Source organism: Peromyscus leucopus, chromosome 1 (genome assembly GCF_004664715.2).
Source record: "Peromyscus leucopus breed LL Stock chromosome 1, UCI_PerLeu_2.1, whole genome shotgun sequence".
In the NCBI taxonomy this organism is placed as follows: domain Eukaryota; kingdom Metazoa; phylum Chordata; class Mammalia; order Rodentia; family Cricetidae; genus Peromyscus; species Peromyscus leucopus.
The window spans coordinates 102652090-102664196 of NC_051063.1; the positions used below are offsets into that span (position 1 = coordinate 102652090).

The following is a 12107-nucleotide window of genomic DNA, read 5'->3' on the forward strand; positions in this document are numbered from 1 at the left end:
TCATCCTAGGCAGCCCTGGAGCTCTGGATCACAGGGCAACCAGAAGGGAAGCAATGAGGCCAGGCCAATGGGATGAGTCAATGACAAGAGCAGGAAGAGTCACTGGGCAGAAACACAGGCCTCCGGAGCAAGAATGCCAAACCACACCCCCACTGGGTCAGCATTTAGGAGGCCCTACTTTGTGAGGGTTATGGTGTCTAAACCAGGAAAAGTCTCTCCAGTCGCTACACCACTCTCCTTTTTAAACATTTCTCTCTGGCTCAAAAACCTTGCAATATTTTTGTCTCAGGCATCAGATCTAAATTCTTTGGCTGAAGTTTCCAAGTCCACTGTATGGCCTTTAGCTACTTATTCACCCTTTTTCCCCACTATTCTAAAGTAGACTGGAATTCATCCAGCCACTCTTTCCACTTCTCTGTGCATAACCCTAGCCCTGTCTCATTCTCCTGACTTCAGCTGTCCAAGGGGCGCAAAGAAACCTTCAGGCATAAGACAAGTCACAGGAATGAATGTTCCCAGTGAGCCATATGGCAAAATGAGGGAGCACTGGTCCTCCAAAAGGCATTCAATTACTTATACAATATCTTACTGTGAACATCACAATAACTTTTAAATAATTTTTTTTTTTTTTTTTTTTTTTTTTTTTTTTGGTTTTTCGAGACAGGGTTTCTCTGTGTAGCTTTGCGCCTTTTCCTGGAACTCACTTGGTAGCCCAGGCTGGCCTGGAACTCACAGAGATCCGCCTGGCTCTGCCTCCCAAGTGCTGGGATTAAAGGCGTGCGCCACCACCGCCCGGCTAAATAATTTTTTATAGTCATTCTGTCTTGCAAGTGAGGAAATTGCCCCAAGGTCAAAGAGCTGGCACAATGGTGGCAAGTTTCTGGACCTGTATGAAGCATGAAGCCTAAGCAAAACTTCTATATACCATTAGGCTTCGGGGTAGAAAAGTACGAACACCACAGAACCATCATTTATACTTCATGATATAAAACCTAAATAGTGTGGCGGGAAGCCCAAATCACAGCTTATTTAAGTAACCATAATCCACGTGCCTCTAATTCTGACCCTCTTTTAAACCCCATCTTCCTGTCAAAGTTTTCCCTAGTTATTCCAAGGGCTACTGAAAGAATCTCACAATTCCTAGAAAGGTTACAAAATGGACAACACAATCAAGTCTAAATTATACAGTGCCATGCAAAAATTGTACTTTGTTTATCTATGTTTTAGATTCAGCTTCCTTAACAAAACACCAGATATAGTTCCTGCAAGTTTAATTTTTTTTAGATAGGGTTTTGTATTGCTATATAGTTAGACCAGGGTGGCCTCAAACTCAAGAAATGTACCTGCTTCTGCCTCTAAATGTTGGGATTAAAGGCATGCACCACCACACCAGACTCTAAATTGAATCTTGTTTTGTTTTTGTTTTTGTTTTTGTTTTTGTTTTTTTTTTTTGGGTTTTTCAAGACAGGGTTTCTCTGTGTAGCTTTGCGCCTTTCCTGGGACTCACTTGGTAGCCCAGGCTGGCCTCGAACTCACAGAGATCCACCTGGCTCTGCCTCCCGAGTGCTGGGATTAAAGGTGTGCGCCACCACCGCCCGGCCTCTTATGTTTTGTTTTTAAGATGGAGTCTCACCATACAGCCTGCAGCCTGGAAGTTGCTATATAATCCAGGCTGGCCTGCAACTCACGATCCTCCTGCCTTAGCCACCCAAGTGCTAGGATTACAGGCATAGGTGCAAAAGACATGTTAAGGTCATACTGCATCCACCTTACCACAAAGTACCAAAAACTTAACAGCCTGAAAAATATCTCTGGCAAGACACAAGAAGGCATTCAAGTGGTCAGGTAAGTAAGTGTGCTGGAAGATATGCAATCTTACTCCTTACCAGACAAACCAGTCCGCAGCTGCAACAAGCAGAAGAAATCTGCAAGGCTGAGTCACTGGCATTTCCTGCACTGTCTTCAAAGAAACTGGCCCTTAGATGGGACAGGAAGAAAAGGCAACACGACACAGCCGCCAAGAGGAGCCTCAGTCCAGGAGCACACTGTGTTCTGACGCCCCATCCCTGCTACAACCATTAGGTCACTCCACTTCGGCCAAGGGGTCCCTATTAGTGACTGACTACTTAACAGCCAACCTATAGGTCTCTCCTCCCAACCAACGGCAGCCAAGCTATTTCCCTTTCCAAAGAAATAGTCCCTGAAAACCTCCATTAATCAGGGTAAGATTTATAGCACTGTGTACAAGGGAGCCTGCTTCTCAAACCACCATGCTTGGCATTTTACTAAAGAGTCAGAATGAGAGGGCTGGAGACATGGCTCAGAGGTTAAGTGCACTGGCTGCTCTTCAACAGGTCAAGTTCAATTCCCAGCACCCACATGGTGGCTCACAACCATCTGTAATGAGATCTGGTGCCCTCTTCTGGCCTGCAGGGATATTTATGCATATTACTGTACATGTAAAAATACCGTACACACAATAAATGAATAAATCATTGAAACAAATAAAAGAATGAGGGACTGGAGAGATGGCTAAGCAGTTTAGAGTATTGGCTGCTCTTCAGAGGCCAAGCAGTTTCCAATACCTACATGGTGGCTCACAACCACCCTTAACTCCAATTCCGCAGAAATTTTCATGACCTCCTCCAGCCAAGGGCAATATACACAGTAGTACAGGCAAAACGCCCATACACATTTTTTTTTTAAATTCATTTTGAAAAGACTTGGGGGCCGGAGAGATGGCTCAGTGGTTAAAAGCACTGGCTGCTCTTCCAAAGAACCTGTATTCAATTCCCAGTACCCACATGGCAGCTCACAACTGTCTGTAACTCCAGTTCCAGGTTACCCAACACCCTCATGCAGGCAAAACACCAATAAAAAAGCCAACAACTACTCCATGAGATGTAAATTTTTTCTCTATTCTGGGAGAGAGTCCTGGGTAGGCTATGTGGACCAAATCTAAACAGTTTCTCTGCATTTCTGAAATCAGAAAGAAATGAGCAGCCCAGCGGTAGTGGTACACGCCTTTAATCCCAGAACTCGGAAGGCAGAGCCAGGTGAATCTCTGAAAGTTTGAGGACAGCCTGGGTTACAGAGCAAGCTCCAGGACAGACACCAAAACTACACAGAGAAACCGTCTCGAAAATAAAACAAGAAAAAAATAATAAAATAAAACAAATGAACTTGCTAGATGAATTCTCTACTAGCTCTAAGGGACTCACTTTGGGCTCAGGCCCCTCCCTCTTCACACAGACCACCCTCTTTGTAACCTAGATTTTGGCTCACAGTCCTGAGGCTCTAGGAGGAGGAATGAAGAGAAAGCAACCTTGCAGTGCACCCCAGTGGCCTCTGTGTCAGCTGAGCAGGCATGCTAAGCCTGATTTCTCCAGGGACCTCCTGGGAGTGCCCAAGAAAACAATGGCAACCAGGCAACATACACTCCCCAGAGAATCCGGGTACAGCTGTCCCATATCCCCCTAGATTTCTTGAGTCTGATAACCTTCCTCTGTTTGTTTTCAATTCTGGATAAGGAAGCCACTTCATACAGTTAATATACCAAGACTACTTTCTTTAAGATTCTTTTGGCTTTAACATAGTAAAAATGGCAATCTTACCAAAAGCAATCTACAGATTCAATACAATCCCCATCAAAATCCCAACACAATTCTTCACAGACTTGGAAAGAACAATACTCAACTTCATATGGAAAAACAAAATACCCAGGATAGCTAAAAGAATCCTGTATAATAAAGCAACCTCTGGAGGCATCACCATCCCTGACCTCAAGCTCTACTATAGAGCTTCAGTAATAAAACCAGCTTGGTACTGGCATAAAAACTGACATACAGACCAACGGAATTGAACTGAAGACCCTGACATTAAACCACATACATATGAACACCTGATTTTTGACAAAGAAGCCAAAACTATACAATGAGAAAAGAAAAGTATTTTCAACAAATGGTGTTGGCGTAACTGGATGTCAATATGTAAAAGATTACAATTGAGGGACAAATAACCAAATGAATGGAAGCACAAGATCTATGAACCAAAGGCTGAGGGGCCCCCAACTGGATCAGGCCCCCTGAATGGGTGAGACAGTCATTTGGCTTGATCTGTTTGGGAGGCAGCTGTGCGTTGGTGCCAGGTCCTGGGCTCGTTGCATGAGTTGGCTGTTTGAATCCTGGGACTTATGCAGGGACGCTTGGCTCGGTCTGGGAGGGGGGGACTGGACCTGCCTGGACTGAGTCTACCAGGTTGACCCCGGTCCTCGGGGTAGACCTTGATCTGGAGGAGGTGGGAATGGGGGGTGGGCTGGGGGGAGGGGGAGGGGGGCGAGAGGGAGAGAACAGGGGAATCTGTGGCTATTATGTTGAACTGAATGGTGTTGTAAAATAAATTAAAAAAAAAAAAATTACAATTGGATCCATATCTATCACCATGCACAAAACCCAAGTCCAACTGGATCCAAGACCTCAACATAAATCCAGTTACACTGAACTTAATAGAACAGAAAGCAGGAAGTACTCTCGAAAGAAATGGGCACAGGAGACTACTTCCTAAATATAACACCAACAGCACAGACACTGAGAGCAACAATTAATAAATGGGACCTCTTGAAAATGAGAAGCTTTTGTAGGGCAAAAGGCACAGTCAATAAGACAAAAAGACAACCTACAGAATGGGAAAAGACCTTCACCAACCCCACATCTGACAGAGGACTGATCTCCAAAGTATATAAAGAACTCAAGAAACAACACATCAAAATACTGAACAATTCAATTAAAAAATGGCTAAAGAGCTAAACAGAGAATTCTCAAAAGAAGAATCTCAAATGGCTGAAAGACAATTAAGGAAATGCTCAACATCCGTAGTCATCAGGGAAATGCAAATCAAAACGACTCTAAGATACTCTTATCAGAATGGCTAAGATCAAAAACACTGAAGACAGCTTATGTTGGAGAGGATATGGAGCAAGGGGAACACTCCTCCACTGTTGGTGGCAGTGCAAACTTGTACAGCCACTATGGAAATCAGTATGGTGGTTTCTCAGAAAATTGGGAATAAGTCTTCCTCAAGACCCAATTATACCACTCTTGGGCATATACTCAAGGAATGCTCAATCTTACCACAAGGACACATGCTCAACTATGTTCATATCAGCATTATTCATAATAGCAAGAACTTGAAAACAACCTAGATGTCCCTCAAGTGAAGAATGGATAAAGAAAATATGGCACATATACACAATGGAGTACTACTCAGCAGTAAAAAACAATGACAGCATGAAATTTGCAGGCAAATGCATGGAACTAGAAAATATTATCCTGAGTGAGGTAATGCAAATCCAGAAGGACAATCCTGTTATGTACTCACTCATAAGCGGATACTAGATATAAAGCAAAGAACAATCAGACTTCAACCCACAGAACCAGGGAGGCTACATAGCAGGGGGGACCCTAGGATGATTGTGGCTTTTAAGTTTTGGGTTTACTCAATCACTGGGCAAGCTTGAGTGAAACATTTCACTATTAGGATAAGAATCTGTACTGCATCAAGCTGATAATAGAAAATAATAATAATAATAATAATAATAAAAAGATTCTTTTGGCTTGTTAAGCCCTCCAACAAAGACTCAAAACTATTTCCTTTATTGAATTCACTCTTAAAATAACTGGCACGTGGTTTTTGTTTTGCTGACTGGACCCAAACTGACACATAGATAAACTGAGTTCAAAAGAAAAAAAAGGAACCAGGTGTGGTGGCATACACCTTTAGTCCCAGCACTAGAGAGACAGAGGCAGGCAGATTGCTGTGAATTCAAGGCTAGCCATGTCTACAGAGGGAGCTCCAAGACAAACAGAGCTAGAAAGATCTTGTCTCAAAAGGGGGAATGGGGAGGAGAAGAGAGGGACTGCAGTGCATTGCAGAGAACTTGCCTAGCATTCGAAAGACCCTATGTTCTACTGCAAAAGCAAGAAAGCAAGCAAGCCAAGAAAGAAAAGGAAACCCCAGAGCTGGAAAGAAGGGAACTGAGAGTTGCATTAATGAACTCACAACTTAACAATCTGTAGTGTCAGAAATGTATGACAGAGGGTTGGAGAGATGGCTCAGAAGTTAAAAGTACTGCCCTTTCAGAAAACCCAGGCTTGATTCCCAGCACCTACATTGTGGCTCACAATTGTCTCTAACAAGTTCTAGAGAATCTGACTCCCTCTTCTGTTGTGAAATATTTAACTATGCAAAGATGTATTGCATTTTTTATGCTGCAGAATATTTGTTTAACTATGTAAAGATGTGTGTTGTGGAATATTAGTTTAAGATATGTTATATTCACTTATGCTGTGAAATATTTGTTTAACGATGCAAAGATATGTTGCATTCTTTTATGCTGCATTTGTTTAACTCTGCAAAGCTGTGTTACTTTGTCTGCCTAAAACACCTATTAGTCTAATAAAGAGCTAAACCAGCCAGGTGGTGGTGCCGGCGCACGCTTTTAATCCCAGCACTCGGGAGGCAGAGGCAGGCGGATCTTTGTGAGTTCGAGGCCTGCCTGGACTACAGAGCGAGTTCCAGGAAAGGCGCAAAGCTACACAGAGAAACCCTGTCTCGAAAAACCAAAAAAAAAAAACAGCCAGGCGGTGGTGGTGCACGCCTTTATGGGAGGCAGAGGCAGGTGGATCTCTGTGAGTTCGAGGCTAGCCTGGTCTACAGAGCGAGATCCAGGAAAGGTGCAAAGCTACACAGAGAAACCCTGTCTCGAAAAACCAAAAAAAAAAAAAAAAAAAAAAAAGAGGAAGCAGGAGCTAAACCGCCAATAGTTTGGCAGGAAAGAGAAGTAGACGGGGCTACCAGGCAGAGAGAATAAATAGGAGGAGAATTCTAGGCTTGAGAGAAGAGGAGCAAAAAAAAAAAAAAAAAAAAAAAAAAAAAAAAAAATGGAGAAGGGAGGAGAATGCCAGGGCCAGCCACTCAGCCAGCCATGGAGTAAGATGGAAAGAACGATATATAAAGAAAGGTAAAAGCCCACAGGCAAAACATAGTTAAAGAGAAACAGGACAATTTAAGTTAGAAAAGCTGGCTAGAAACGAGCCAAACTAAGGCTGGACATTCATAAGACTAAGTCACCGTATATTTATTTGGAGCTTGGTGGTGGGCCCCAAAAAGTAAAACCAAAATCAACTACAGATGTGTTGCTGTTTTACCCTGCCTGCCTAAGGCACCTGATTGGTCTAATAAAAAAAAAAAAAGCTAAATGACCAATAATGAGGGAGGAGGTATAGGCGGGATTTCCGGACAGGAAGAATAAGTAGAAAGAGGAACTTAGGCTTGGGAGAAAAAAGAAAAAGACACCAGGAGACACCGGCCAGCCAGACACAGAGGAAGCAGGAAAGTAGGCCATACAGAATGAAAGAAAGATTAAAAAGCCCTAAGACAAAACATATGAATAAAAACAGGTTAAATTAAGTGAGAAGAGAGATAGTGGGACAATCCAAAGCTAAGGCCAAGCATTCACAATTAATAAGTCTCCATGTCTTTATTTGGGAGTTGATTGGTGACCCAAAGAATATTCCACTCACACTCTGCCGGTCTCTTACCTCTCCAGAACTCTAGACATCACCCTCCCTGGTGGCCTCCCTGTGCATGTGCTCTTGCCTCTGCTTCTCTGCTCATCTGTAAATCTAACAAACTCTAGGATTCCCTCTCACAATCCATTTTGCCCCTCACAATCTCAATCTATTCACCCCACTATCTCCCTCAACTCCTATATCTCTTCCACTGCCTCAAATTCTATCCCTCCAAACTTCTTTTATCAAAAATTCATCATTCGTAGCTGGTCAGTGGTGATGCACTTTAATCCTAGCACTCCCGAAGCAGAGGCAGGTGGATCTCTATGAGTTCGAGGCCAGTCTGGTCTACAGAGTGAATTCCAGGACAGCCTGGCTACACAGATACACTAAGAAACCCTGTGGGGGGTGGGGGGGAGACCACTCACATTTCTACCTGTCCTCCCCTCAACTCCTCCATTCTTATTCCTTTACCCCAAAAACATTCCCTAGATCCTCTGCACTCCTGTCCAAAACTCTCAAAAACCTCCTACCCCATCCCTCTCATACACAAGAGCGTCCTCTAGCTTTGTGCGTCCTACACTTTTTAGGTGAATGGCAGCACCTTTCTGTCAGACGACCACATCAGACTGACCCCTCCATTATCAATATTCATCCTCACCCTCTGGTTCCAATTACCTCAAGATCACTTGTCCCCACAAGTCTCATCTCTCTTCTCACACTCCTACTTTTCTTCTGTCCCAATTACTGCCAAACAGCCACCGCCAACTGACTCCCCTAACTGACTTCATTAACTGTCTAGACGTCCTTAGACATCAAACACTCTAAACAAATCCTACACTCACAATTACAAGACATAACTAGTCGGGTGGTGGTGGCACACACCTTTAATTCCAGCACTCAAGAGGCAGAGGCAGGCAGATCTCTGGGTTCCAGGCCAAAGCTACACAGAGAAACCCTGTCTCAAAAGCCAAACAAACAAAAAATAAAACTTAACTAAACCTAAGCCATCTCCTCTCCCACACACACACACACTCACTCTCATGGCCACTTGGGTCAAAGTCATCCAAGAAACTTTATTCTGCTCTTCACTGATACGCCCATTAATGCCTCCCACTGCTTTCATTGCCTCTCCTCAGTGTCCTCCATTAGTGTCATTCTCTCTTGCTGCTGATACCCCAATTGCCAATGTTCTACCCCCACTACTGACTGCTTGGACCCTTGACAATTCAAGTCCCCCTTTGGCAACCAAAGCCAAGTGATCTCAAAGTTGTCTGCTGACCTCCACACATCTGCCACGGCACACATCTCTGTGTGTGTGTAATTTTTTTTTTAACCTTTCTAGAGCTTTATTGAGCTTTATTGGGAGAGAGGGAGGGAGGGAGGGAAGGGGGGAGAATATATGATTTTTTTTTGTTTTTGTTTTTGTTTTTGGTTTTTCGAGACAGGGTTTCTCTGTGCAGCTTTGCATCTTCCCTGGAACTCACTCTGTAGCCCAGGCTGGCCTAGAACTCACAGAGATCCACCTGCCTCTGCCTCCCAAGTGCAGGGATTAAAGGTGTGCACCACTAGCGCGCGCGTGTGTGTAATTTTAAACAAAAAATTAAATCACACCATGTAATAAAATAGAGAACATAAATGACAACCAAGAAGATCTTAAAGAGGAAGACAGGTTACCTATGATGAAACAGTAAATCATGAGCATAGTTCAGGAAAGAGCCAAAGCTGAGCATGCCTTTAATTCCAGCACTCAGGAGGCAGAGGCATGAAGGTGGATCTCTGTGATTACGAGGCCAGCCCTACATACAAACTGCAAGCCAGCCCAAGCTCCACAGTGAGACCTTGTCTCAAAGGAAAAAAAGGGGAAAACAAAAGGACAGGAATTCAATTAAGTCACATTTTCAAATGTGCTGAAACAGCTGGAAGCCTAGTGTCCAGCTAAATTGAAGATGAAATAAAGACATTTTTCAATAAAACAATGTTCACCATTAAGAGACACCCAGCCTTACCTCTTAATGCAGGAAATTTCTAAAGAAGTAACACATCGAATTCCACAAAAAAAGGAAAGAACGAAGTGCCAAAAAATGAAGAGACAAGCAGTAAGCATATGTGGACAATGAAATAAATACTAACAGCATAAAAACAGTATTACTAGGATTGCCGAGCTCCAGGAATCCAATCAATTGGAGAGAGGAGGGATTCTATAAGCAAGGGACATGGAGAACATGATGGGAAAATGTGCAGAGATGACCAGCCACACTAGTGGAAACCCATGAACTGTAGACCAATAGCTGTGGAGCCCCCATGGGACTGGACTAGGCCCTCTGAATACTCAGACAGTTGTTTAGCTTGAACTGTTTTGGGGGAGGGGAGCAGGCAGGGGGATCGGGATCTGTCCCTGGTGCATAAGCCCAGTGCCCTAAGGTGTGACACCTTGCATAGCTTTGGTGCAGGTGGGAGGGGCTTAGACCTGCCTGAATGTACCAGGCTCTGCTAACTCTCCATGGGAGACCTTGATTTGGAGGTGGGGGGAATGGGGGGTGGACTGGGGAGGAAAGGTTGAGTGGCAGGTAGAGGGAAGAGGGGGGGGGATCTGTGATTGGTATGAAAAATGAATGAAAATTTCTTAATAATAATAAAAAATTTGTTACAAAAAATATATTACTAGAATTGCTTGGGCTAGAGATGTGGTTCAGTGGTAGAAGGACCTGGAATGTACAAGGCCCTGCGCTTGTTCCCTAACACTGCAAAAAGAAAAATAAGAGGGCAGGGGGGAGTTCAACACTGAGATGGATTTTCACCTTGGTAAGTTTCACTCTTGCAAATGCTCACTTTGAATCTGAACACTTTTTGATAAGCTTAGTGTATAATAGGTCAACAACCTCAGTACCTTCTGACCATGTGTTCTTTCAAGACAGGGTTTCTCTGTGTAGTTTTGGCACCTCTCCTGGAACTCACTCCGTAGCCTAGGCGGGCCTCAAACTCAGAGATCCGCCTGCCTCTGCCTCCCGAGTGCTGGGATTAAAGGTGTGTGCGCCACCACCGCCTGGCTGACCATCTGTTCTTATCAATTAGACACAGATATCAAAACAGCCCTTGCTCTCAGCTGTTTAGGCATCCAAGGGTAAGGCTATGTCTGCATCCTAACAATTCTAGAACTCTTAGTTCAAGATATCTGTCCCACTTCTATATTTCATAAGTAAAAGAGAAATGTTTCTTAATGAGCTATCAGGTAAAATCTGAGCAAGTAGGACTGTCTTTAGACTAAGATTCAAGCATTATAATTAGTTATCATTTGCTGGAACTTGGGTCAACAAAAGAATCCTTTGTGCTTCTTCCCCTAAAGGAGAAAACACCACACAAAGACACGTGTTTACCTGTCCCTGGGACTGAAAGCTTCACTTGATCTGAACATACCATCACAGCAGTTAAGATATATACAGGCCAGAAGTCTCACTCCTCCCTTCCTTACCAGGAAGGCTTCTCACCCTAACAGAGGAATACTTGACAAACCCAGAACTTTGGAAACAAAAGACTAAACCACAAAAAACAGACAGAGACAAGTATGGATTAAAACAAGTAAGTAAATTATGTTTTCAGGAGGTAGTCTCATCCTCATTCCCCACCAAAAAAGGATAACTTTACTCTGAAATTAAAACAAATACTACTACCGGACTGGAGAGATGGCTCAGCAGTTAAGAACACGGACTGTTCTTCCAGAGGAAAGGGTTCAATTCCCAGCACCCACGTGGCAGCTCACAACTGTCTGTAACTCCAAGATCTGGCAAAGCATCAATGCAAATAAAATAAATTAATTAAAACAAATGCCACCAAAAAAAAAAAAAAAATGGGCTAAGGATATAGTTCAGTAATGGAGCACTTGCCTACCATGCACCAAAACAAAACAAACAAACAAAAGAACAAAAAGTTGGGTAACAAAAAGTTGGTAACTTCTATCTCTTTCAACCCAAGAAAATACAACATTCCAAGGCACACAGTAATGGCCATGACATGCTCATATCTTGAGAAGCCATCAGGATGTAGTAACAAATAAGTCACTATCTAAAAGGACAGACAAATATAGAAAGGGATTCTAATAATACGGATGACAAGTGCGAGCACAGAGATAAACAAAAGAGGGTTACCCAGAGGACGCAGTAGCAACCCAAATGGGCTTTCTTTCACCTACAACCTTCCAACAGTCACATCACTTAAAATCTTAAATTTGAGCCGTTGGCGCACGCCTTTAATCCCAGCACTCAGGAGGCAGAGGCAAGCGGATCTCTAAGATAGAGAGAGGCCAGCCTGGTCTTGAGAGCACGTTCCAGGTCAGTCAGGGATAAACAGAGAAACCCTGTCTTGAAAAACAAAACAACAAAAAGATCTTAAATTTGTATTCTCAAAGAAGGTGCTTGCAGAAACAATGTATCTGATTTACCCCTCACATCAAACCAAGAAGCAGGTAAGTCACGGGGGTAAGTTCATTGTTCATATACAAAGGGCATCCCAACAGAGTCCCTTCCCATCATATGCTCAGCC

At 43.4% G+C, this 12107-nt stretch overlaps 1 protein-coding gene across 1 annotated transcript in view; it reads right to left on the reverse strand.

Annotated features, from left to right (window-relative positions):
- Numa1 (nuclear mitotic apparatus protein 1) overlaps positions 1-12107 on the reverse strand; it is a 79675-nt gene that overhangs the window by 67006 nt on the left and 562 nt on the right. The window lies entirely within an intron of this gene.